Source organism: Brachyhypopomus gauderio, chromosome 9, assembly GCF_052324685.1.
Source record: "Brachyhypopomus gauderio isolate BG-103 chromosome 9, BGAUD_0.2, whole genome shotgun sequence".
NCBI classification, from domain to species: domain Eukaryota; kingdom Metazoa; phylum Chordata; class Actinopteri; order Gymnotiformes; family Hypopomidae; genus Brachyhypopomus; species Brachyhypopomus gauderio.
The window spans coordinates 24,793,595-24,821,552 of record NC_135219.1 but is presented as its reverse complement, the minus strand read 5'-3'; positions in this window follow the sequence as shown (position 1 = coordinate 24,821,552).

The window sequence follows — 27,958 nt, the reverse complement described above, 5'->3', positions numbered from 1 at the left end:
ATCAGTAGCGAACTGTGACCATTAAACCTGGGCTCGCTCCCACCCCCCCCCTCTAATTAACTGCAATAAAGAAAAAAAAATTGAGATGACAGTACAGCTTTAGAAACGCAATAAACAATAATATCTGTACTAGATAACTTCTTAAGCAAAATAAGGTTCCAACAAAAAAAGGTTCACAGCTCCGTGTTCCTCGGAAGCGGAATATGTAAACAACGCGCACTAGGGCATCAAAGGACTGAATCGAAACTAGCTAGCGATGGTACGCTAATGACAGCTAGCGTCTCCACAGCGGGCGGAAATTATCACACAGTTAAGCCCGCCCACTAAGAGGGAAGATATGATTGGTCAATTTTGCTGTCATTTGAAACTGGTATTGTGCTGAATTATAACTGCCAGGCCCTCTGTAAACGAACAGCGGGCATCACAGTCCTGATAGAGGGAGACACAGGCTCACAGGCTTCCACTTAACCCCTCACCTTAACACAGATTGAATAGACACGGTTGAATAATTTATTTGCTTATATTTTTGTAATTGTTTAGATGTCGATTGTCAAACTGTAAGTAGATAAAATAAAATTGGATATATTATATATATTTATGTTTTAAGAATATTTTTAGGCCCTCTGAGAGGGTGTAAAGGGCCCTGACGGTTCCCCACTGCTGTAGCCTACATATTTTTATTTTCACTCTCCTGTTATAGTGATTTTCTATGCTTAAAACTATTTAGTCAGGCAACGAAAGAGCTTAAGTTTGAGACACAGCGAAGATGAGCAGTGCAAAGCAAAAAACACAAAATACCCATTCTCAGATGATCCGCGCTTCTGCTAACCAGGCAGGTAAACTAGCATCTGTGGTGGCGTCAGCAGGCACCAGAGAGAAAGACAAGCCGGAGCAAGGCAAGGAAATACTGCCAGATCACCTTTCGGCAACTCGGCTAGCTACAGAGCTCGCAAGGCAACATGCTCAACTGATAGAGGACATTGCTGTTCTAATCCAAAACTCTTTGAAGTCCTTACAGAGTGCTGTGGATTCCCGGCACGAGGTGGTCAACTCATTCAACGAACGCATTGCTTCCACAGAGGTCCTCGCGGGTGAGAACTTTGAAAAGATCATCAGGGCTGAAGCTACCATCAAGACCTTGCAAAAACAAAATGCAACACTGCATTTTGATGACCTAGAAAATAGATTGCATACAGTTGTGATCAAATTTATTCAACCCCCAATGCTGCGAAGTGTTTTATGGAATTCAGTGCACATTTGTAATTGTGTTCATAATGAAATCTTACAAGGACTTGTTAAAGAACTAAATGCAACTAAGATAGCATCAATTTTTTTTGTCAAAGTATTAAATGGCCTTTTTGTGATTTCTTCATTGACACAATTATTCAACCCCTTTACGACTACCACTCCTAAGAACAGAGGTTCATTCCAGTGTTTTCCATCAGGTATTGAAAACATCTGTGGATGTCAACGAGCAGCAATCAAGCATGATAAGCACCAATTAGGCAGATTTAAAAGGACTGTGATACTCAGCTCCTTCTAGACATCTACTGGTGTGTTTCCAAGCATGGTGAAGGCAAGAGAATGGTCCCAGAAGACAAGAGAAGAGGTTATTGCTCTTCACAAGAATGGCAATGGATATAAAAAGATTGCGAAGTTGTTAAATATTCCAAGAGACACTATCGGAAGTATCATTCGCAAGTTCAAGTTAAAGGGCACAGTGGAAACGTTACCTGGTCGTGGCAGAAAGAAGATCCTGACCGTGACTGCTGTGCGCTACCTGAAGCGTAATGTGGAGAAAAATCCCCGCGTGACTGCTAAGGAACTGAAAAAAGACCTGTCAGATGTGGGCACTGAAGTTTCAGCTCAGACAATAAGGCGCGCACTGCATAACGAAGACCTCCATGCCAGAACGCCCAGACGCACCCCCTTGCTGACTCCAAAGAACAAGAAAAGTTGACTGCAGTATGCCAAAAGTCATGTGGACAAGCCACAAGGGTTTTGGAACAGTGTACTGTGGTCAGATGAAACTAAATTAGAACTGTTTGGGACAATGGACCAGCGCTATGTTTGGAGAAGGAAGAACCAGGCTTATGAACAAAAGAACACCTTGCCTACTGTGAAGCATGGCGGGGGGTCAATTATGCTTTGGGGCTGTTTTGCTTCTAATGGTACAGGAAAGCTTCAACGTGTGCAGGGTACCATGAATTCCCTTCAGTACCAGGAGATCTTGGAGGAAAATGTGATGGAGTCAGTCACAAACCTGCGGCTTGGGAGACGTTGGACCTTCCAACAGGACAATGATCCGAAGCACACATCCAAGTCCACTAGAGCATGGTTGAACATGAAAGGCTGGAACATTCTAGAGTGGCCATCGCAATCACCAGACTTAAATCCAATTGAGAACCTCTGGTGGGACCTAAAGAAGGCAGTTGCAGTGCGCAAGCCTAAGAATGTGACTGAACTGGAGGCTTTTGCCCATGAAGAATGGGCTAAGATACCCATAGGTCGCTGCAAGACACTTGTGTCAAGCTATGCTTCACGCTTGAAAGCTGTCATAACTGGAAAAGGATGTTGTACTAAGTACTAAAAAATAATGTCACTAGGGGGTTGAATAAAACTGATAATGATGTGAGCACAGTAAAGACATTTGTGGTTATTCCATCATAAATATTATGTTATGTTTGTCTAATTTATAAGTGCCTCTTTGATATAATTGTAAATAAGATGACTGAAATGATCAAAATCAATGTCAAACTGGCCAAAACACTTTATTTCAGTGGGGGTTGAATAAATTTGATCACAACTGTAGATCTAATCTTCGCATCATTAACATTCCAGACGGCAGTGAAGCCGGCCAAGGACCCACACGGGTAATCTCTAAAATGGGGATTAGGAAAAAACCCCGGGAGGACCAAGACTCAAAAGGGAACCCATCCTCCATTGGGGGCCGCCCAATTAGCACAAGTTAGCACAAATCCATATTTGTGGACAAAAGGTGGTTCTACATTTATAGTTAAGGTTCTTGTTCCCCGGCCAAGTAGTCACAGTCTATTCAATGCAGATGGTGAGCCTCAGGTAGGAGCTAGCATCAGCACGTCCTCTTGCGGCAATGGCACATCCAACCCCGGCATCAGTACATCCACCGGCAAGTCAGACCATCTCCTAGGTGCTTGTAGGTGCTTGCATGCAATCATCTTGGGTAGGAGCATGCAAAAAGATAGACAATACAGACTGAGTGGACATCAATTTAAACCACCATTGATTTAAACGTACATAGCTCACGTGCCAGTGATTAGCATGTGGGTCTGGCAGGCTAATCTATAGCAGCATAACCAGGGTTGCCAACTTTTGACGTTCGCTTGGAGTGAGATTTTAACCTGGAGGAGGTGGCGAGTGTAAATTGTCGAGCCGGGGGGCCAGGCGAACGTAAGTTGTTGAGCGGGGGGGGGTGGCACCAGAGTGAACTAGTAACTCATTGAATCATATATGTGGATCAGAGGTAAATAAACTGGTTTTTTTTCCGGTGTGAGATATCGGAAGTGTGGTGTGTGAGCGTGTGAAAACGGCCAAATGCGTGTGTCTCACGCTCAATGCGTGAGAGTTGGCAGCCCTGAGCATAACTAAAGGGGGGGGGTTCAGAGGTGACCACAATCATGAGGGCTTACTGAGACATTGCTGTCCAGTCAAGTCATTGTCACAACTAAAGAGATGCCATGACACAGCTGGATGACAGCAAGGTAAAAGAGGTAAAACTAGAGTCAATACTCTACTTATTTCAGATTTTTGGGGGTTAGTTAAAGTATTCTGGGTTTCGTAGTTCATAGTAGAGGGCAGCCTGACATTATGTGTAAAGCCTCTGATGTTAAAATGAATATGTAGGTCTCTTGAAGGAAAAGTTAGGTCCACACTAAAGTTTCCTTGCTGCTTCAAATCCTTCAAAGCCAGCTGTAAATACCGGCTTCCAAAATGATCAGATGGCAATTCCACCCGAGCTGGCGCACATGCAATCCCGCTCTCCACTTGGCCTGCACATGCCACCACACTCTCCTTCACCTTCAATCCATGCTGAGAACACACCTGGCCCAGGGCATTGATGTACAGTACATCCCCTGACATCAACAAACATATGGAAATAATATGATACATTGACATTAAACATCATTTGGATAGGTATAATACCAGGGGCAGTGGGTGTTAACAAATTAGGGTGACACATCTTAAGTCATATTTTGAAAGTGACAGAGACTAAATCTAGCCCACCCCCCCACCACCACCCAGTCCCTGTTGCAGACAAAACTTATATGGCTTCCTAAAACCATCAACAAAACTTTTAATTTTCCATAAAGTAAAAACAGCCCTCAAATCTGACATAAGAAACTCTTACATAGTGAAATTATAAACAAAGTTTAATAATAACAATGCAATCTAAGAATAGTTTAGCATCACAATTTTTCCATGTTCTGTCATGTACTGTAATATTACAGTATTTATACTAAACATCATGTCTTCATTGTCTGTGATGTGTCATTACTATGTGATGTGCAGATTGTCAGCTTAGTTGGGACCAAAGAAAAAAAACATACAAAAATTGGAGTGTTAAACTCTTTCACTCTTCAGGCGCAATTGTTCTGTTTGGATCCTATTCTACAAATCTGTGGCATGTTGCCAATCTAAACAACCCAAATTGCTTTGAACCTTTCAGACCCTATAATCTAATTATCATGAAATTCTCTACCAGATAAATGTGTTACCGCACTTTTATGGACAAAGGAGATGTCAGGTTTAGTATTTTGCAGAACAAATTTGGGGTCTTTACATCATCACTGTAAGTCAGTGCAGACACACTTCTAAAGAAATGTCCAAGGGAGTGTTGTGGAAATGTACACACATGAATCATTGTTAAGGGAATCATGACATAGAAGAGTCACAGAAACGTTTACATTTAATGATAGACTTGCAAGGACAGTGAAATTACCTTGATGAGATCAATAAACTGAGAAAGTATATAGAAGAAGTGAATTCTATATTGGGAAGTAAAGGGACAGGGCAAGTTAGTTCTGTTGGTGGAAGCAGCTTAACAAAAAAATCTATACAATCAGAGCAACAAGGCTATATCAAATGTTTCAGGGGTTAACGTTTGCAGAATAACTATTTTGTTGGGCATGTGAATAATATTAATGTTTTGTATTCCACAAAATAAGTAATAAATAATAATTATTTTTATGTTTTTATAATCAAGGTTTTTGTCATGGTAGGCCAGTCCTGGTCCTCAGGGAAGATGCCACTCCTGGACACTCCCACACCACAACACTTCCCCCTTCACAATCACCAATTTATTGAATCATGTATATCTGTTTAAAATCTGCTCTGCCCTACATATACGTGCAGGTTCCGTCGTCCGGTGCTGTCCGATACATTCCTCTCTTCTGTCCTAAAAGGGCCGGCTGCAACACCAGAGTCTGCTCATCCTTATATTTGTACATATGTTGTATTTATATTTGTACAGGTTTTGAGAGTCAGTGACTAAAGGAATTATTTCTGCTGCTGCTCCGTACTATTTCCTAGGATGAATTCTGTGATCGGATGCAAAGCACTTTGTAAGTCGCTCTGGATAAGAGCGTCTGCTAAATCCCGTAAATGTAAGGTCCCCCTTACACTGTGACATATCTGTCAGACGTGAACTGTATCTGGGCATTTATTAATGTGATGAGCTCTGAGCAGAAAGCAAAAGAGAGCTTGATAGTGGGCAGACTCAGTAAGTAAGTAAAATGTATTTCTATAGCACTTAATATACACAATAAAACCAAATTGAAATGAAAAAAATAGCAAAAATACAAGACTGGACCACATGACAAATTAGGGACAATCAGTGCAAATTGCACTGGGAGATAAACAGTGAGAATGCAACATTGGACAGGTAATAATAAACTGGTGAAACTGGAGAGAGAGAGAAAGGGAGAGAGAGAGAGGATCATGACAACTGCCCTTCCCCCCAGGTCCAGTTATCGAGTGAAAAGCAGACTAGGTGGCGAACCGTAGCACAATTCAAGACAAAGTAAATACCCTATTCCTAAATAAATTGACTTGTATTACTCTGCCTATTTAAGTATGTTTGTTTCTGTCATTCTAAACATTGAGCCATTATTAACTCCCATCTTAGAGAATAAATGACACATCTGAGGTGTCAGTGACCGTGGTGATTGCTGTAGTTTGGTTTTATTAGATTTAAGCTCTGCATTTGACACAGTGGACCATACTATACTTATTGAGCGTCTGAAGTACTGTGTCAGTCTATGTGGTACGGCTCTTGATTGGTTTATCTCAGATAGGACATTTTCATCGCTGATCAATTGTCCCGCTCTGTAAGTATGGCTTCTGGTGTTCCCCAGGGGTCTATTTTAGGGCTGGTACTATTCTCTATATACATGTTACCACTAGGGCAAATAATACAGAAATATGACATTTCTTTTCATTGTTATGCTGACGATGTACAGCTCTACCTTCCTTTGAATTTGAATACCCACAGCTCCATAAAAAGGTTGAATGATTGTATCCTGGACATTAAAATATGGATGAATAATAATTTTCTCCAACTTAATGACAGGAAAACAGAGGTTGTTTTGTGTGGTTCGACCAAATTAGCACAACCAGTAAAATTAATTTAGACTCTCTGAACTCCTTTGTCTGATATCACGTAAGGAATCTGGGGGTAATTTTTGATGCAGAATTGAGATTTGATAAACAAATCAGTAGTTGTCAGAAATAGTTTTTTTTTCAATTAAGAAGCATTGCCAAAATTAAATCATTTGTTACTTCACATGATTTAGAGATAATTATTCATGCTTTTATTACTTTATTACCTGTTTGGACTACTGTAATTCCTTATATTATGGAATAAGCCAATCCTCTGTTAATCGTTTGCAGCTTGTCCAGAATGCAGCAGCCCGCCTTCTCTTGGGTATAAAGAAAAGAGAACATTATCCCAATTTTAGCTTCTCTCCATTGGCTACCTGTGAAATTCAGAATCGAGTACAAAGTTTTATTGCTTGTTTTTAAAGCCCTGAATGGAATGGCTCCATCTTATATTATGGATATGCTTGTACCATACACTGCTCAAAGATCATTAAGGTCTTCTTCTCAGTCTCTCTTGACAGCCCCAGGAGTTTGGTTAAAACAAAAAGGAAATTGTGCTTTTTCGAATGCAGCACCAAGAATTTGGAACAGTTTACCCCTGGAATTGAGACAATCAACATTTAATTTCTTTTAAATCTAAGCTTAAAACTGTCATGTGGTCCTGCCTCCCCCCTGTCAGTCCTGTCTTTTGCTTTGTTCTCTGTGTTTGAGTGTCTTTTATTTTGAAATTCCTAGTTGTCTCTGTTTTCACACCCCTGCCTTGTTCTCCACCCCTCGTTATTGTTTTCAGGTGTGTCTTGTTGGGTTCCTTGTTTAGTCAGTGTATTTAAGTCCTGTGTTTGGTCTCTGATGTTGTGGGTTATTGTACGTTGTCAGTTGTAAGTTGCCAGTTGAATGTGCTAGTCGTTAGTAGTGGTTTTTGTTCATGTAGTCCATGCGCTCTGTGTCTTTTTGTGTTAGCTTTCATGTTCTCTTTGGTCTTTGTATGAGTTGTTATCTTTCGTGTTTATCATTTATATAAAATCTCCAAAACTGCATCTGTGTACTACCTGCTCAGCCCGTACATTACAGAATAACCCACCATCGCAATGGACACAGCAGATGCTGGAGTTAGGGCGGTGCCTAGCCTACCCCCTCCCAAGGACGTGGAGGACTACATGGCACAATTGGACTGCTTACAGTCATGTCTTGCCCTGGACACTATGGGTAGACCTATTGCGCTGCCCTCACTGACCCACTGCCCGGACATATTCGATGGTAGGGAGGTTTCAGCTGATGGCTTTGTGTTGCAGTGCAAGGACTATTTCCAGTTTTTAACGTGCCCTCAGCCGCCAGACATGGTCCTCGTTCTGTTTATGAGGACGAGACTAGTGGAATGGGCGAACATTGTGCTTACCCATAGGACTGAGGAAGCCTGGACGGTGGATGGCTTTTTCTTGCTTTTACAGGCACGTTTCTCCGGTGTTGTCCCCCGGCCTTACAGCGTGTCGGAGTTGGACAGCGCTAACACAACCCCTCCTGGAGAAGTCTTCACCACCAGTATGACAGACCATCCCAAGACTTTTTTGGGGGGGGGGGCGCTGGGAGCCTGTGCGTCAGGTCCTCACGTCTCCACAGTCCAACCCCATTGAAGATGAGGGGACTGAGAAGTGGCGCAGGGGCAATCCTGTGTTCCCCAGACCCGCAGCCTGCGACGCCCGCGACCCGGATGGGGTCACCGCCGTCGTTCCTGGGGCCTGCTTCTGTTTCTTGTGCCCTCACGGGGCCCACAGTGACTGTTCCACCCGCCTGTGGGCCCGATGTTGACGTTTTTGCTCCCCCTAGTGTCCAGTCTCCTGAGTTTCCGCTCCTGTGTTTGTGTCCCCTGGCCCTTTGTCCTCTGCGCCTTCTGTTATTTCCCCTAGGTCCTCTGTTTCTGGTGTCCTCCTCGGTGCCTTCGCCACAGGTCCCTGCGTGTCTTTCGTCTCCAGTTCTTGGTTTAGTTCCTCCTGCCTGTGCTTGATTTATTTATTTTATTTTTTAGGTTTCCGTTGCGTGCCTTGGAGCGGCGCGCCTTGGAGGGGGATTCTGTCATGTAGTCCTGCCTCCCCCCTGTCAGTTTTGTCTTTTGGTTTGTTCTCTGTGTTTGAGTCTTTTATTTTGAAATTCCTAGTTGTCTCTGTTTTCACACCCCTGCCTTGTTCTCCGCCCCTCGTTATTGTTTTCAGGTGTGTCTTGTTGGGTTTCTTGTTTAGTCAGTGTATTTAAGTCCTGTGTTTGGTCTCTGTTGTGGGTTATTGTACGTTGTCAGTCGTAAGTTGCCAGTTGAATGTGCTAGTCGTTAGTAGTGGTTTTTGTTCATGTAGTCCATGCTCTGTGTCTTTTTGTGTTATCTTTCATGTTCTCTTTGGTCTTTGTATGAGTTATCTTTTGTGTTTATCATTTATATAAAATCTCAAACTCTGCATCTGCGTCCTACCTGCTCAGCCCGTTCCTTACAAAAACACATTTATTCTCTTGCTTTTGAAAACAACTAACAAAGTGTGCGCTTGTGGTGATATGTGTGCTGTAAAAGCTTTTGCTCTATATTGGACACAGGGCTGGACTGGGACAGGTGACGTCACGGGGATACGGCGATTACCACCATTACGTCTTATTTGATGTCACCGTTAACTACACAGGGTTGATGCGAACTTAATAGGCCTATCTATCTACCTGTTTCACAAGAGCTTGTGGCTAGCTCTAACAGTGTTCAACGCAAGCTGTAGCGAACGGCAGTAACTTTGTTTTACCGCAAAATATGAAAACGTTCAAAACCGCTTCTGTTGCTCCATGCTGCCTCTCGCGCTGAACGTAGCGGGAGTTACAGCGGACCACTTCCGTCCTATATCCTGATTGGTTCAGTACACTGTCTATATTGAAGATGGGCCAATGGGCCGCCCCCTCCAAATTGTGGGCTGGTCTCTTAGAAAAAAAGGGAAGGAAAAAAAATCCATCGGCCCCTGAGGACTGTCAGCCCACCGGGCAAATGCCCGGTCTGCCAGATTACCAGTCCAGCCCTGATTGGACAAATGTAAGAAGGGGGAGATACGAGCAGGATTTTTACAATATGAGCTATGTAAAGCACTTTGGTTAACACCCTGTGTTTATAAATGTGCTATATAAATAAAGTGAACTTGAACATAAGCACACATTGATATGCTTACATTTGGACATATTGCCCACAAATTAATACCTAGATATGCATATGATTTTTAGGAATATATACACCTTCATTTAAAAATAGCATTTTGTTTACCTGTGTTGTCTTTGACTAATATTTAAATTGGTTTGATTTCCGAAACATTTAAGTGTGACAAACATGGAAAAAATCCGGAAGGGGGCAAACACTTTTTCACACCACTGTATATATGTATGCATTCATAATACAATTCAAGAATACAGGGGCATGTATATCTAAACTACTGAAACACACAGGTATACATAGATATGCATCAATGTGGGGTGATTTTGCAGGATAGCTGAGTGGAGATTTAAACAAACTGAAAAACAGGACTGGAAGTTCCGATGCACAGGTTTATTAAGTCCACAGTGAGGAGTGCATTCAAAACCCAACAGACATCAATAAATAAAGGGTAAAAAACAAAAAAGAAAAGTCAACATAAACTAATCAATTCAATACACACGCATCAACCAGGCCCTTAATGTCACGGTGACAGATCCGGACCCCTCCTTGTGTGCGTGTCGTTACGTTGTCTGCGTGTTATGTCCATGTTTGTAGTTCCGTGGGTGTGGGTTGTCTGTGAGCATGTTCGTAGTCACACCTGTGCCTTGTCTCGAGATCACAAGGGTATGTGTCAATCACTATTTAATGTGCGTTCGAGCAATGTCTTGTGCTCGTCTTTGGCTAAAGTTTCATGCCTGTGTGAGAGTGGTTTACATGTTTTAATGAACGTGTTTGTGTTCATTAAAATGTTGCACCGTTCAACACTCATTGTGCCTCCTCCCTCGAGTGTTACACTTAAACCCATCTGCACTCCAAGCCACACTTATAAAAATACTGTGCTTTATCTACTTTAAAAAATCAAGGCAACTTTTTGCATCAGATTATTAATATAGCTCAAATACTACTAGTCTTTGTATGAACTACCTAATTTTCTTTGTGCAAAAAATAACTTTGCAAGTCCAGTCAATTTAACTTTGCAAGTCCAGTCAACTTAACTTTGCAAGTCCAGTCAACTTAATTTTGCAAGTCCAGTCAACTTAGTGTTTCTTGGCATTGTTTTGTGTGTGATGTACTTAACTTTAAGAATTTCAGATGTTTATTTTTGGGAGCATGGATGCCCTTCGATGGATGAGTATCTAATCCAGTTATTAATTGTTTTGATATCCTGTGTACATTCTAATACTAAGAATGTAAACTGGCGGGTCCAAAGCACAGAAATGTTTTACGTATTCATCATATTCCATGGTATCTGCCCTACAAGATAAAGCGTACACCAAAACTGTCCTCATTACATGTAAAAATGGCTTCCATGGAACCAAGTGTTGACCATACAAATAAATGCACACAGCCATTCCTGACAAACGGCAATAACTGTGTATATACTGTGAACAACACCTGCAAGACAACATCAGGTATTAGTATAATCATCTTATGTTATCAACTTATATTTTGGAAGATTTTGAAATGCAAGTTTACTTTAACAACTTGATGTAAGGACTTACTTTTATTATGTATACTCACTGATGAACAGTCATGTTTTTATTTTTGTTATTGTTTTATTCTATCTTCAACAATAAAAGGACAAGGGCACAAAACCTCTACCTTCAATATAACAATCTATCAAAAAAAAAAAAAAAACAATTGAGTAGCGGAACCTGAGAAAGCATACTGGGAGAACCTCGATGAGTTGGGACATAGCTGGGAGATTCATCATTCAGACGTGACACCAGGTGACATTCCAAGAAGAGGGTTCAGTGAAAAAACCGGGTAAGTTAACTCAGAACTCACGGAAACTCGAGGTTTTCCGTTCCAGAAACCAAGCTTAAAGAGAACCTGAGTCAGTTACTATAGCAACTTATGCTCTGAAGCTAACCTGCTCGCTGGCAGGTTAACTTGGACCTGAACCAGAGTTACAAACACGTCATCATTACGTGTCCTTTCCTCGAGGATCATGTGGATATTGAAGCTCAGTTTATTCGCCAAGCTCTTCGTCGGGAACGCCTTATAAACCCCGAATAGACATAGGCCTATCATTTTCGAATTATTTTTTAATGAACATTATCGTTTTTCAGCACAATCCATTACTTACATAAATAAAATTATTAAGCGTCACATTTCAAATATTACACATCGCGGATCAGCCCTAAATTCTCTCCAGATTGTTATACATCACTCTTCATTTTTTGCTAGTGGAAGTTTTTTTTATAGTGTAGGAGATGCGGGATCTGTCAGCAAAGCAACTGTATGTCGGTCTGTCCCAAAAGTATGTCTGGCATTAAATTGACTAGTACCCAGTTTTGTGGTGTTTCCTGGGCTTAAGCCAGTTATGGACATCAAAGAAGAATTCCACAGCATCATTGGTTTGTCTTCAATTCACACGGACAATAAAGAAATTAAGCAAAGGAGAAGCAGTATATGTAACGTTTAACTCCGCCTCCCTGTGTGTATCTTGCCTTGTTCCCTCCCTCTGTTCCCTTTTGTTGATTTTGTTTTGATTCGTCACGCCCCTTTTGTTTATCCCTGCCCAATGTTATCCTTATCAGCTGTTTGGAATTATTTGGTTTGATTAGTTTGTATATAGTCTGGTTGAGTTCATGTGTTCCCTGTGGGTCTTTGTTCATAGGTTGGTACACGTTGTCAATGTTCTTTGTCGCGGTCTCCTGCCTCCGTGTCATTCTAGGGTTTCTGTGATCAGTTTTGTACTGAGGTGTCACGGTCTGTTGAGGTTCGGGTTAGTTCTGTCGTCTTTGATTCGTTTAGGTTGTTGAGTTTCCTACGTTGTTATACGTAACCATCCTTTTGATCTGTTTGTAATGTGTCTTGGTCTTGCTTGTACTATTTGGTTGTTTCTGCTGTGTGTATGTACTTAAGTACAGCGGACCACAGAGAAAGTATTGCGTTAATTGAGTTAAGTATTGCAATGTTTTTAGTATGTCTTGGTTGTCAGTTCTGTTAGACTTTGTGATTTGGTTGTATTTGTATGTGTGATTATGCCGCGCCGATCTCGTAACGTCCATGTTGGAAAGGTCGAGGTTATAGGATTTAGTTCCGCCTCCGATTTGAATAAATGTGGTTATCTGCAGCAATTGTGTCCGCCGTCTGATTCTATAGCGTTACAGTATATAACAAACTTCATTCCATTTACATTTTAAGGATTTCCTAGAGTGATTGGCTGCATTGATGGAACCTACATATGCTACCTATTCCAGCACCATTAGAACATGAAGGCGATTACATAAACAGAAAATCCATCCATAGCATTAATGTACAGGTACTAACCTTTTATAATACTTAATGAATAATGTACTTATCTTTAATGGTAACAAAAATAACGTAGCTATTGTCACCAGCCACTTTCCCTCAAACTGGACATATATAGACTTACTTCCCCCTGACTATATCTCAGATTTGCCACCAGTCCAGAGACCAGTCCACCAGCCCTTTGGCACCATATACCTGTCCCATTTACCTACCTCACACCCACTCACACACACTGTACATACTGTACTTATATTTCTATATTTCATACCTTATACTGTTATCTATTTTACATTTTTTTTACATTGCTTATTTAATGTCTATTGCCTGGCTTGCACCATGACCGTCTTGCACTATGTTGTATGTAATTGCTGCTGTGATATTTTGTAGTATGTAATTGCACTGAGGCCTAGCCTAAAAGTGTTTCATTGTGCTGTACAACCCTGTTTCAGCATACTGACAATAAAGTTGAATTGAATTGAACTGACAGTTCTCCCCATCAAGATCATATGTGATGCTTCCCACCTCATCACAAATGTTGAAGCCAGATGGCCAGGATCCGTGTATGATTCCACACTGTACAACAAATCTGAATAGAGTGGGCCTGAGGTAGTGCAGTGTGGTAGTTAAATCATTGCAAACCCTAGTGTGATTATAGGACACTATGATGGCCTCCTTCATGGAGACAGAGGGTATCCCTGCCTGTCCTATAGGCCTACCTTATGACTCCCTATTCAGATCCTGCACCTGGACCACAGTCCCGCTACAATCAGGCCCACAGCAAAACCAGGGCAAGAATTTAAATGACCCTAGGAATCCTCGAGGCCAGGTTCCAGTGCCTGAAGGGGCTCAGAATAACCCCTGATAGGGCGTGCCACATAATAATGGCATATGTGGTATTACACAACATTGCAACCATCCAGGAAGAGCGACAGCCTACCATCTCTGACATGCATGTGGGTGACAACAGAGATGGTGGAGTTGTCAGAGACTCCATCTGCAATCACTGCTTTCCACATTAAATCATGCACCACCACCCACCCCACCATCCACCCTGTAACCTTTTAATATAAATTACAGTCAAATAATGAAATATGTTTCATTATTTCATTTTTCCTGCAAATAAATATATTTTAGAATATATTTTAAGATTAAGATATAGTTATGTACAGCCATACCACTTTGTACAATATTCTTATACTTCATTTTTATCTGATGCCATGTGTGTTTCACACCACTCAGATTAGACCTGGAATTAGTAAGTGTTAAATAAAAAAATATTTAAAAACTCAATACAGTATTATAAAGGTGAAGAAAACAATAATATAATCGCACCCTTCTGCTAAATATAAAAATATCATTTTCACTCACACATTAACTCTGTTGGCAATTTTTTGACATGCTGACTGCCTTTCTCTAGCAGCTACCGCAGTATTACATTTACGTTTAATAATATCTACACGGTGGCTTGGTGGTTAGCACGTTTGCCTCTCAGCACTGGGGTCTTGGGTTCAAGTCCCTATCTGAGTGGAGTTTCCATGTTCTCCCTGTGTTTGCGTGGGTTTCCTCCGGGATCTCCGGTTTCCTCCCACAGTCCAAAAACATTAGGTAAATTGGCAGTCAACAAAAAATTCTCCCTGAGTGTGTGTCTGTGTCTCTATGTTCAATAAAAAGTAGTGTCTGTGTGCGTGTGTGTGCTTGTATGCCCAGTGGTGGATGGTGCTCTGCCACTAGGGTCTGTCCTCTCTCCCCTTCCTGCACCCCATTCAGTCCCCCAGGGGGCTGTGGCTTCCGGTAGAGAGTACGCTGTGCGCAATTGGCTGCCGCTTCTCGCCGGTGTGTGTGTGATTGATTGTCTGTGACTTGTAACTGTGTTAAATTGTAAAGCGCCTTGGGAATCTGGAAAGGCGCTATATAAATCGAACATTCATTCATTCATTCAAATATTCTGCATACGCAGTCATTAATACTTCATACAGTGGTGTGAAATACGATGCTCGGCTGATTTTCGCGTTTAAGTCCATGATAAATCCTATTTATCTGCGTTCCATTAAGAATGCCTTTCATAGTTACGCGTGAACGCGCTTCTGTCTATGGCCAACCTACTCAGAGGGTAACAAATCGTTTTCCTCTTAATTTCACATGCATAAAAGAACAGAGCCCAATTAAAAATGTCTTTATGAAAAGGAAGGGCTTAATTGCAACCAGTCATTGACTTATATTTGGTCACCTGACTTTTATGGGGTTTTTTTCAAACACTTTTCCTGGACATGAGGCTTGTGTGGCGGCCATATTTGTGGTGTTAGAAAATTGGTCATAAAAAGCATAAATTTGAAGGTTTTTGTCAATAAAAAAATATGTTCATAATCTGAGGTAAGTTCTGATTACATATTTGTCATATTTGTGTATAATGTTTTTAGCAACAACATATATTATAAATTGATAAAATAGGTATGTTGCTTCAAAGCAACTACATGCAACAATGGAACAAATGAAAATCTACAGCACTGGACCAAATCGGTTGCCTGGATGCATCTTTATGGAGGATAGAGAAATGAAGTAGAAAGGAACAGATGTCTTTGAAGAAAGAAACAAAATGATGGTGTCTACCTGAGACACCATCTCTTTGTAAATCATTGCACTTTTTCATACAAAAATAAAGTCCAAGAAGAAGTACTGATATTCTTCCATATGATGGATGTCATAGGGTGGAGCACGGCTGCTCTACTGAAGAGACTGCACTGGCTCTGGCCTCCCAAATCAAGAGCATCTATGCTTATTGGATATCAAAATAGAGGTGGCAAACTTTCTCTGCAAAAAACAAAACGTCTACAGCAAGACGGTAAGATCTTCACTGTGTCAAGGCTGGCATTGAAGATAAACTGAGAAAAGGTCCGATTGCCCCCATACCAACAGCCCCTGTCTCTCTAGAGAACACAGTCCATTGGCCTGTTTATTATGAAACAGCGGCACATGCAAGTTCCCTGGATGCAAGGACACCAATAAGGTTCAGTGGTGTGGAGTGTTTGTGCTTCACGGCCAACAAAAAAATCCTTTTTTTCCTTTCATACACAGTAAGGTTCTACAGTCAGAATTTAACTGACACCAGCTGATGAAGTCGGATTGCACTTTATGTTGTTCATAAGCTGTTTAAAATTGCATCAACTGCAGAATTGAGTGTTTTTCAGTATTCAAAAGTTTAGATTATATACTATATTAATTGAATTGCAAAATATATGTAATGTTTTTATATCGTTCCTTTGTTGCACAGTGTTGCTTCTAGGTAACATACCTATACTAAAAATAAAATAAATTACCTGGTTATGGGGTTAGTGTAAATGTTTTTATGGTTTTATCATCCTAATGATACGTTTTATGCATTATCACTTTTAATAATTAATACAAACATGATGTTTTCATAAAAAAGTAAAATTTCTAATTATTACCATTGTCGCACATTGTTGCCTCAAAGTAACATACCCAAAATTACCCCCCTCAAAAAAAATAATCACCAAAATTTTTTTGAATATGTTATAGTGGACCATAATAAATGAGTATGTCAGATCGGGGTAAGATAACTCAGAGTTCAGTAGGGGTGGGAATTGTTTACTATCTCACGATTCGATTCGATTCCGATTTTGGGGGCCACAATTCAATTCAAAATCGATTTTCGATTCAAAACGATTTTCGATTCAAAAAACGATTTGATTTAAAAAATTTCTGCTTAAGTCTATAAAATCTGCATGATCTACTACAGTCTGCTTTGCAAGACAGAATGACAAATACAGAAAATAAAGTGTCTTTCACATTTAATTAACAAAAATAATGTGCTTTGGTAAAATAAAATGCTTTTTGTTGTTACCAAAATTCTTGAGCTTCATTTTATAAGCTGTCAGGGCTGGCTCGGATGCTGTTCCCCCAGCCGTGGCTAGGGGCACCAGAGTCAGTCCCAGACTATACTGGCGTAACCGTACGTTCTCAGCCAGTCTCTGCTTTCTCTGTGATTGCTTCTCGTTTGAAGGTGTCGCCACCTCTCTGTTATGCTTTCTCTTTACTTATTCGAGTATCTATCTCCTGCGTCGCTTCCTGACTCATCTCAAGTTTTTCCAATCCTGCATTTCTTCCTATCCGTTTTGCCTTTATTTTTGGGAAGTGTTTTATTTTGCTGCGACGTTTTTTGCCAATTACTTCTTCTGGCGTCCTTGGTTTCGTTTTCGCCTTGCATTTATCCACGCTGTTTTTTAGTTACTGTTGTTGTTTTGTTTCTTTCTCCCGTCTCACTACGGTTAACTGTTATTTTTCCCGCATTGTATTTTGCGCATTGTTTTTTGTTTCTATTTGCTCTATGCCCTCACGGTTTTGGTTTTTATTCTCTTGCGCGTTGAGTCTCCCGTGTTGTTTTGTTTGTTCATTCTGGGTCGCTGTGTGCGTTTCCCTCTCGCTAATACATGTGACGTGTCAAATGTCTTGCTTTTGCGAGCCGGCACTCGTGTCCACCCTTCTCTATATTATTTCACACTTTGTGTACGTTCCCGTGCTCACCGCGTTACACACGCCTTCCACAAGAGCTACATTGTGTCAAGTTCGGTCTTCCCTGGCATTCGTAAATACCAAAATGGACCCATATTTTTGCCTTAAATGAAGACGGAACAGGTTGAATATCTCTTTCCTCCATCTGTTTTGAAACCTTTCCGCACACGAGTGTGTCCCAGAACCTGCTGCGTAAAGTCTCGCGTAATTTTGTAATTACGTAACGTGACTTAGAATCGATTTTGGGACATTTAAAATCGATTCTGAATCATAGTAAATGAGAATAGATTTTTGATATATGAATCGATTTTTTGGCACACCTCTAGAGTTCAGGGTTAAGTTTAGAGTTTGTTAAACCCGCTTTCTGGAATACCCCTAAGGTCAGGAGCTCATCTTCCATTTAGCATGGTTTACCTCTCTGTCTGCTTGTACATCCGTCTCTAAAATAAAATAAAAACGTACACAAAACATGTTAATTTAGCTGTTCATACTCCTTTTCAAAGGTCAAATTCAAGCAGTTTTAAAGCACTTTCAAGGTCTATTTTCTATATTTCCCAGCATCTTATAGCTGTAGTAAATTGCATATTTATTAGGGGTGGGCATAGATAAATTTTTTTTATCTAGATTAATCTCACTGATATCTTAAAATTAATCTAGATTAATCTATATTAAAATGGCTCATATGCGTGCTACCCAAGTAATGACTAAAAGTCAGTTTTTGAGATAGAGTTTCTTAATACAGAGAGTGCATTAGACCAGGGGCTCATCTCCTGTTTCAAAAATGCATCAATGACTGCTTGAGAAAGCTGTTCTACTTTGATACTTGAAGAAAAAAAACATGCTCAATAAAATGTAGGCTACTTGTGTTCAACGGTTTATTCAGTTAAACATGAATTTGTAAGCCTACATACTGTACATTTAAAAGGGGTTGATAACATGTTTATTCAGCTAAACATGATATTTGAAATATAAGCCAACATTTAGTACATTTAACCTCACGGACGTAATTTGGGGGAAACTTTTTCAAAAGGCGGTTTTGGTCCGTTTGGTTTTAACGGTTAAAAAGAAATATTTAAATAGCGACAAATCTAGCGCTAGGACCATGCAGAAAACGACCGCTCGTAACACTTTACGTGCCTAAAAATTTATTTTCCAAGAAGCAAACCTTGCGACTTCGTGGCTGCATCCATGTAAACACACGTACGATTTGTAATTCACAGGTTTGAAAACTCGTTCTCGCCCCTACTGTGCAATTTGGTTAGGAATACAGCCGAGCTAAACTATCAAGTTGAAAGTCATCATAGTTTGCTTACCCATTTTGACCCAGTTCCCAACCCAACTTTAAAAATAGATTAACGGCGATAATTTTTATATCGCCCGATAAGAGTATCAAATTAATGAATGCCGTTAACGGCCCACCACTAATATTTATACAAATATACATACTCAAAATGATTTGTTCACTTTTCATCATATTAAAAGAGATGATACCGTGTTTGGTAATAGCAGAAAAATAAGTGTAGTACATAAACTTGTTGGCGTATTAAGCTAACGAGCCTAATATATCTTAATATAGTATCTTATATATATCTTAATATATGTTTGCTTGGGTTTGCTCTGGTAGCTAGCCAAGCTAGAATATAGTTGTAAGTTTCTGTCTGTAAGAAGGAACATGTCCTAGAGTTGTTTCAATATGGGTTTAGACCCCATCACAGCACTGAAACTGCACTGACTAAAGTACTGAATGATCTCTTAATATCCTCTGATAAAGAACATGTTTCTTTTCTTATACTGTTAGACCTTAGTGCTGCTTTACACACCATTGATCATAATATTCTACTAAATAGCCTTTAGACTCATTGGCATAAGAGGTCAAGCACTCTCCTGGTTCAGATCCTACCTGACAGATTGTTACCAATTTGTACTTGTAAATCAGGGATGGGCAACAGGCGGCCCGCGGGCCGCACACGGCCCTCGTCCTCACTCTGTGCGGCCCGCAAATAGATCAATAATAATTTAATAATTAAAAGAAGAAAAAAACAGATATAGCAGGACTTTTTTGTTCTTGTGACGTAGGGTTACGCCCCCCTCTCGTAGCTGCATAATTGCCAGGTTCGCGGTTTTCACGCCAAATTGGGCTTGTTTGAAAGTCCAGCCGCGTGTAAAAATCCTGTTTGCGGGGTGCGGTTTTTTGGGCTACTTTTGAGTTGGGCTACCGCGGGAGTTACAAGTCAACACAAAGAATCGATCGCGATATAATACTTAATTTGTCTCCATTTTACACTCGCCACCTTCCCTCCGTCTGCCACGCCCGTGTCGTCATTGTGTTCAGTTTAGTCTAGTTTAGTCCGGTGTACTTGTATCTCTGTGTTTCGCCCGTTGTCGGTTATTTTTGGTTTGTTCGGTTTTGTGGATTATCTGTCATTGCTGTTCTGGTATTTTCCGTCTCCGTTGTGTTTCTCCGTTGTGAATGGCTCTCCTGTTATGAGTCCTGCCTGTCCTGTTGACCCGTGCCTGTACAAACGACTTCGCCTATGGAATTCCCCTTATTAAATCTCGCTCTTTTCAGCGTTTGTGTCCGCCTCATCGCTCCGCAGCGCGCTAAGCGTTACAGTTCTTTGATATGAAGGAGTTCAAATTCCTTTTTGCACTTTTTTATTAAGCAAATGTTTTGTCTTTGTTGATTATTAAGGACATGTTAATGCATTTATATGCAGAAAATAGATGTATTTTGGTGCAATAAACATACAGATCTGAATTCATTTAAAATGTGTTCTTATTGAGAATAATTTGTAGTGTCTTTCATATCCAATTATTTGAAGTGCGTGGTCATTTGGCCCTTCAATGATAGTGCTGAAAATTTTTTGGCCCTCTTTATCATGGAAGTTGCACATCCCTGTTGTAAATAATGAATGTGCAGAATGTACAAAGGTAAAATATGGTGTGCCACAAGGATCTGTATTGGGCCCCATATTATTCTCATTGTATATGCTACCACTGGGCATAATCATTCATAGGCATGGTATTAGCTTCCATTGCTACGCAGATGATACTCAGTTTTATATATCTTCCAATCCGGATGATATTAAACCTAATCTCAAAATTGAGAACTGCATCCAGGACATAAAAAACTGGATGGCATCTAGTTTTCTTCTACTAAATTCCGATAAGACTGAGGTGTTGATTCTTGGACTCAAAGCTGCTAGAAACAATTGGGCTGATATTCTCCTTACCCTAGATGGCTTTTCAGTAACACCTAAATCTACCTCAAAAAGCTTAGGCATCATTATTGATTCAGATCTTTCTTTTGACACACATATATTCAGTGTTGTATAAAGTATTAGAACTCTAAAGTACTCTATCAAAAAATTGACTTAAAAACTACTTAAGTAGAAGTACAGATGTATTCAGCATTTTTTGCAGACGTGTGGACTCGAGTCACATGACTTGGACTCAAGTCCGACTTGAGTCACTAAACTGATGACTTGTGACTTAACTCGACAACATCACTGAAGACTTGTGACTTGACTTAGACTTTACCTTTACTGACTTGGACTTGGAATTGGACTTGAGCTTTAAGACTTGAAAAACTTGAAATCCTTATTTTAACATAATAAATAAGTGTGGCCCGTAACCCCCTTTTTGGCTATTTAACGAAATCCGACTACGCCACCCCTTAGTTTATTCCTAGAGCAAGGGGAGCTCTGAAATATCGATACACACAGGTTGCTTCAAGAAAAATATAAATTTCCTTTATTACAGAATTTGGTCACACAAGGTTGACAGGCAAGCAAGAGAAATAATGATTGTAAATCTCAAATAAGAAAATAATAAAACAGAAATCTTTAATTACCAACTAAATATAAATAAACAACTAATCATAACAGAAAATATCCGGGTTAGGGATGGGACAGCTAAACCACTCAGTAGTGACTATATTTCCAATAAAAAAATAAAGAAAACCCAATACTAGTAATAAGAAAATTCCACTGCAAATCAAATGAGTGATCACTGCACACCACTACAATTACTGAGTAGATAGCAGTCTCATTACCCGGATCTAAATAAACCTATGATATATTTAGGGTGTGTGCTTCCTGCTGACGCTGCTTCCTGCTGACGCTGCTTCCTGCTGACGCTGCTTCCTGCTGACGCTGTTGCGGAGCGAATTTTGATTGTTTCTCTAAAGTGTGATAATCTGTTTACGTACTAATCTTTACTTTTTTCCTCCCTAGACAACTATTACAGGTAGTGCTTCCACTATCAAGACAGTTGACTACTCTCTTCGACTGGAAACATCTTCGACATTTCGACATCTTAACCGAAGCTAAGTATTTCATCATGTCTGAGTCCCTTGTTGCTTGTGTTGAGTGTGGCATGTATAGCTACTCTTCTTCCGTCAGTAGTGATAATAATAATTATATTTGTGTGAAGTGTAGGTTAGTTATTAGTATGACGGAGAAGATTTCGCTTTTAGAGGAACGCATCCGGGCTTTAGAAAGTCCTAGAAAGTTTGTAGCAGCTAGCGTAGCGGCTAGCGCAGCTAGCGTAGCAGGCCCGGGTTGCACAGCTGTAGCTAGCGAGCCCTCAGCTCCGGCATTAGAGCCCTCGCAGCGGGGCGAATGGGTGACGTCTCGGCGGCATAACCGTAGGGCTGAGCACCGTCCTTCTCAGGTTCCCGTGTCAAACAGGTTTGCCCCACTCAGTAATACACCGACTGAGCGACCTGTTAAAAGAGCTCTGGTGATAGGAGATTCACAGCTCAGACACGTGAACGTAGCGACTAGTTTAGAGACACCAGCGGCCATAGTCAAGTGTATCACGGGGGCTAGAGCGCCTGACATCAGGGCTAATTTAAAGGTGCTGGCTAAACGTAAATATTCTAAGATAGTTATACACGTCGGCACCAATGATGTGGGATTGAGACAGTCTGAGATCACCAAGGATAATGTTAAAGAGGTGTGCGAGTTAGCGGGGACGATGTCAGATGCCGTAATATGCTCTGGTCCCATTCCAGTTCGGCGTGGCGCTGAAACCTACAGCAGGTTATGGGCGTTACACCGCTGGATGTCTAAATGGTGCTCAGATAACAAAGTGGGCTATATAGATAATTGGACACGTTTTGAGAGCAGGCCTGGCCTTTTGAAGCGAGACGGCATTCACCCCTCTTGGGAGGGTGCTGCTCTCATTTCTCATAGCATATCTGCTAGGCTTAATAGTGGTAGTGTAGGTGTAGTTAATGGGGATTGACAAACCAGAGCCGAGGCCAGGCAGCAGACAAACAGGCTAATCCGACTGTCTGCGAGCTGCAAAGAGACGTCACCTAGGTCACACCAGATTGAAACTGTGTCTGTTCCTCGAGTACCAAAAAATAATTCTCGTAAAGTTAGTAGACAAAATTTAATCAATGTTAAATTCAACTATGCTCCCTCAGAGAGCAGTTTAAATCTGAAACTAGGACTACTAAATATTAGATCCCTGTCATCTAAAGCATTGCTTGTTAATGAAATGATTACCGATCATGATCTATGCATGCTTTGCTTGACGGAAACCTGGACTCGACCAGACGACTATATGGCCCTAAATGAAGCTTCTCCCTCTGGCTATAGATATGTCCATAACCCCCGTCCAAATGGTCGAGGAGGTGGGGTCGCTACAATATATGACTCTGATATAGGCATTTCTCAAAAATTTGGCTTCAAGTTTAATTCTTTTGAACACCTCATCCTCACTGTATCAAATGTTTCAAATTTAACAAGCAACAAAGTGTCACAGTCGTTTATGTTAATTACTATTTACCGCCCCCCTGGTTCATACTCTGAGTTCTTGCAGGAGTTTTCAGACTTCCTGTCTCATGTAGTGCTATCAGCCGATAAGGTGATTATAGTGGGTGATTTTAATATCCATTTTGAAAATCGGTGTGACTCTTTTAGCATTCATTTTCAAGCAATTCTTGATTCAATGGGTATCACTCAGAATGTGGTGGGTCCTACGCATAACTGTAGTCATACTTTAGACTTGGTCTTGTCATTTGGTATTGACATATCCAGTTTAGCAATTCTTCCTCAGAGTGAGGCTGTTTCTGACCACAGCCTCATAACATACGAGTTGTGTTTAACTGACTGTGTTCATCGGCCACCCCGCTATCAAATTAAACGAGCTATAACACCCAGCACCATAGCCGCGCTCACTGATATTTTACCGGGTCTGACAAACACTGATCCACTTGTAGCTCCGGAAGGACTAGAGCGTTTCACCGAGCACGTCGAGACTTCCCTTCGTACAGCTTTAGACAAAGTTGCACCACTACGATATAAGAGAGCCACGGAGAGAAGATTAGCGCCATGGTACAATGAGCACACGCGTAGCCTCAAACGAGCCGCGTGGATCCTGGAACGTAAATGGCGAAATATGAAGTTAGAAGTGTATAGACTATCATGGAAAAGCAGCCTTATTGAATATAAGCATGCCCTCCATATGGCAAAGTCCTTATACTTATCGGCCTTAATAGAAAAACATAAAAACAATTCAGGACTCCTTTTTAAAACTGTTTCCAGCCTTACGAGGAGTCATGAACAAAACAATTCTCTTATTCCACTAGAGTGTAGCAGTAACAATTTTATGAAATTCTTTAATGATAAGATTGATAAAATTAGGGAAAACATTAGTAGTGCTATCTCAGAGCCTGTCAACATGCCAATGCACCTTGACAGCTGTCTGGTCAGCTCTGATGCCCTGTTCGAGTCCTTCTCCCCAATTGGTCGTGAGGAGCTTATTTCACTGGTGAAATCTGCTAAACCCTCCACATGCATACTAGATGCTGTACCAACCCAACTACTTAAAGAATTACTGCACAGCAATGTAGAACCGTTGCTTACTATAATAAATTATTCTCTGAGCCTGGGCTACGTTCCCAGTTCATTTAAACTTGCAGTCATCAAGCCGCTAATTAAAAAACCTGGACTTAACCCCCAAGAACTGTCCAACTATAGGCCAATTTCTAATCTGTCATTCATATCCAAAATTTTAGAGAAAGTAGTTTCTTCACAACTCTCTTCCTTCTTACAGACAGAACATGTCTTAGAGTTATTTCAGTCTGGATTTAGAGCTCATCACAGCACTGAAACAGCACTAACTAAAGTACTGAATGATCTAATATCCTCTGATAAAGGACACATTTCGTTTCTCATACTGCTAGACCTCAGTGCTGCTTTTGACACCATTGATCATAATATTCTACTTAATAGACTGGAGACACTCATTGGCATAAGAGGTCAAGCACTCTCCTGGTTCAGGTCCTACCTGACAGATCGTTACCAATTTGTGCTAGTAAATAACGAATGCTCTGAGCATTCTAAAGTAAAGTATGGTGTCCCACAAGGATCTGTACTGGGCCCCATATTATTCTCATTATATATGCTACCACTGGGCACTATCATTCGTAGGCATGGTATTAGCTTCCATTGCTACGCAGATGATACTCAGTTGTATATATCTTCTAATCCAGATGATACCACCACAACTCTCAAGATTGAGAACTGCGTCCAGGATATTAAAAACTGGATGGCGTCTAATTTTCTTAAACTAAATTCTGACAAAACTGAGGTACTGATTCTTGGGCCTAAAGCTGTTAGAAGCAATTGGGCTGATATTCCCCTTACCCTAGATGGTTTTTCAGTAACACCAAAATCTACTGCAAAAAGTTTAGGTGTCACTATTGATTCTGATCTTTCATTTGACACACATGTATGCAATGTCACTAAGGCTGCCTTTTTCCATTTACGTAATATTGCCAAGCTGAGACACTTACTTTCTTTAGCTGATGCAGAGAAGCTAGTTCATGCTTTTGTCTCGTCGAGATTGGACTACTGTAATAGTCTTCTAATTGGATGCTCTAAACAGTCCATAAAGCAGCTACAACTTGTACAAAATGCCGCAGCTAGAGTCCTAACCAAGGCTAGGAAATTCGATCATATTAGTCCCACTCTCGCTGCACTACACTGGCTGCCGATTAAATATCGCATTGAATTTAAAGTTCTCCTGTTAACCTATAAGGCGTTAAATGGTCTTGCCCCACAATATCTGAGTGAACTCATTGATTACTACAACCCATCTCGCCCTTTGCGCTCCCAAAATGCTGGATTTCTCGTAGTTCCAAAAATTAGTAAAACTACAGCCGGAGGCAGAGCTTTCTCTTTTAAAGCCCCTCAATTATGGAATAGCCTTCCAGCTCCAATCCGAGACTCTGACACAGTTCCAATCTTTAAATCTAGACTTAAGACTCACCTGTTTAGTCAAGCCTTCAGCTAAAATTCCCCTTGTAAGGTGTAGGGGCTTGGGGGCCCCCAGACGTTGAGATTTCTGGTGATCTGAGATGTTGATGCTGTCATCCAGCTGTGTCTTAGCATCACTCTATTTGTGACTATGACTTGACTGGAAAGCAATGTCTCAGTGAGCCCTCATGCCTGTGGTCACCTCTGAACCTCTCCCTTTAGTTATGCTGCTATAGATTAGTCTGCCGGAGCCACATGCTGATCACTGGCACGTGAGCTACGTACATTTAAATCAACGGTGGTTTAAATTCATGTCCACTCAGTCTGTATTATCTATCTTCTTGCATGGCTCTACCCAAGACGATTGGATACAGGCACCTGCAGGCACCTGGGGGATGGTCTGGCTGCCGGTGGATGTGCTGATACCGGGGTTCACCTGGGGAGTAACACTGCAGTCGGAGCCTACAATACCAGCATCACTGCTCCGACAACGGAATGAAAGCCTGGCGTTCATCAACAGACATTTACAGTGACAATATCAAAACCCAGAACTTTCAATTCTACCTTTTACCTAGTCTGATTGTGTGAATTATGTGTGACTTGTGTATTTGTGTGTTAACGGGCCGCCCAATGGAGGATGGGTTCCCTTTTGAGTCTTGGTTCTCCCGAGGTTTCTTCCTATTCCTCACCATCATAGGGAGTTTTTCCTCGCCACTGTCGCCTTTGGCTTGCTCATTAGGGTTCTGGACCCATAGTATTGTTAACCTTGTAAACCCTGTAAAGCTGCTTTGCGACAACTTGAGTTGTTAAAAGCGCTATACAAATAAACTTTGATTGATTGATTGATTTAGTCGTAGCCAGACCCCCCTAGGCAAAATATCAATACAAATAACAATTAAACAATTGTTATATACTCTAGGAGTCAGAGCAGCAGTTAAAATAGTTTAAAATAAACCTAAGTGTTTATAAAAAGAAAACCGCACTTATATTTCACATCTAATCATAAAACTCGTAGTGACCTAGTAAAAACAGCTACATAAAAGAAATTAAAACAAAAAGAAAACAGCAGCTAGCCCCATTAAAAACACACTGGAATCCCATTCACAGGCAGCAATTCTATCGTTCTCCCAGTCAACTTCTTATGACCATAGTGCAGTTCTCAGCTAGCCTTTAGTTACTTCTGAGCTCTGTGTTACTCTCTGTGCTGCAATACACACAAGCCAGCACTCACGCACACGCAGCTCCAACCAGCCTCTCAGTCTCAAACTCTGGCTTCGCGCTGATCCCACACACGCCGTAGGTTTGGCTAGCTTAGCTACTTCTGCTAGCAGGACCCCGTAGCTGCCCATATATTGGCCTGTCCACAAAAAAACCCGGGAAGCTCAGCCAATGCCGACTAGCAACCCATTAACCACAGCCCCAAGTACATAAGTAATATAGAATCACATAACTGGATCATTTTGTATTAAATGGTGCTGTAAAATGTGAACCACTCTGCTCAGTTTATCCGTAATCTAGCCACATGTGAAGTTCTGCAGCCGATCAGGGGAGAGGGGGAGGGGGGGCAGCAGCGTTGAATTTGTGCGGAGATGACAAGCAACATGCTCCCAAAAAAAATTTTCCTGTTCAATTATAAAGATTATGCTATTGTGAATAAAAGAACTGCGACATGCAAGACATGTGGAGTCAGGATAAGAGATGGAGATGCAACCACTTCAAACTTTATTTGACATTTGAGGCTGCACAAACAAAAGCAAGTCTCTGCTATGTATATTTCACATAATGATATAACGGTTAGCTAGCTAGCTGGGATGTGATAACTCGGGTCGGAAATTAACTTTCACAAGGGTCTACATGAGCAACTTGACTTGTGTGAGCGGTCCGCACCAACGGTAATTCGAAAGTGGGGGGGGGGGGGGGGGGGGTGACGACGACAACTGCGACGACATCGCACTCAAGCGATCCGAACCTAACGTTAGTTAGTCTGACTAACTTAATATACTACTAATCAACTGCATCAATTATGTTAAATGTTGAAATTACATCTGGTGACTTG